The 1,151-nt window shown below is 32.1% G+C and overlaps 1 protein-coding gene across 1 annotated transcript in view; it reads right to left on the bottom strand.

Moving 5' to 3' along the window:
- Positions 1–6: 6 nt before the first annotated feature.
- The window catches only part of LOC119585033 (major facilitator superfamily domain-containing protein 1-like), a gene marked incomplete in the record, with an annotated part of 11,251 nt that continues 10,106 nt past the window's right edge, over positions 7–1,151 (bottom strand). The window contains 1 exon segment of the mRNA XM_037933650.1: positions 7–1,151.

Raw genomic sequence — 1,151 nt, 5'->3', positions numbered from 1 at the left:
TAACCGGGGAGAGAGAGAGCTTGCATATCGGGAAAACACCCGTTGGCATTGGATTAACCCATCCATGGCTGGCTAGACAGTACCATGTTAACCCTGACTGGTAGGCATATCTTCAAGATATATATATCTTCAAGAATACTTGTTATCCTTTATAAAAACATTAGTATTGGTAAAGGATGAATGAGAATATTGACTGGAGTTGAGGTTACCAACCAGTAGAGGTTCAAGGTTGCAATTTTGCTTTAGATTTTTACTCACTGCAGTCATCAGACACTATTTTGTTCCTCAAGCATTGAGTAAAGATGGCTGGTAAAGAAGTAAGGGATGTGAGATTGTCCTTGAATATCCACACATGCTTTTTTTGTAACCATAACATTACATTAGCCGTGTGAAGAGGTTAAAATGTACTTAAAATGATTTATAATGACAATGCACTTTGATTACCAACTTGATGCAAAAAACTAGATCAATTTAGGACATGAAATATGCATTAGAGACATAATAAATGAGCATCATTTTATCCCCCCTATCTTGGTTTACATTAAAAAAAAGGTAATAGCAACTTGCCTGAAAGACAGAAAAAGGAGTCATTGAAAGATATAAATAAGAGAAAAAAATGTATGTAACACTAAATTCTCCCTTTAAACTTCCAGTTAATATTTTTACAAGCAGTTTGCTGATTACATATTTCTCTTTTATTGGCATTTTATATCATATAAAAGAATGGTGACCTTGTAAAACATAAGTAAAGTAATAAATCCAGTACTAACACAGCTGTTCTGATATAGTCAATTCACCTCATTAAAGCACTTATTTTTTACCATGCAAGTTTTTTTAGTCTTTAAAGTTACCTTTGCACTTTTTTCCTTACCTTTTGACTAATGGAAAAATATTTTCGGAACAAACACAATCTAATCAATTTATCAAAAGTACAAGATGTTAACTTTCTCTGATTTCAAGAAAGTTATTCTTTGCATACATAAGACACTCGTTCAATTCTTATGCTTTTTCAAGTAAACATAAAATACATTAGCTACAATAAGACATTGGGTGGTAGTAACTATATCCTTTTTCAGCTCTATGTAAAACTTTATCCATACAATTGAAGATCACAAATAAATGCTGATCTGCAGTCACTAACCTTATTATGC

Source organism: Penaeus monodon, chromosome 19, assembly GCF_015228065.2.
Source record: "Penaeus monodon isolate SGIC_2016 chromosome 19, NSTDA_Pmon_1, whole genome shotgun sequence".
Taxonomy (NCBI): domain Eukaryota; kingdom Metazoa; phylum Arthropoda; class Malacostraca; order Decapoda; family Penaeidae; genus Penaeus; species Penaeus monodon.
This window is presented reverse-complemented; position numbering and strand designations above follow the sequence as displayed.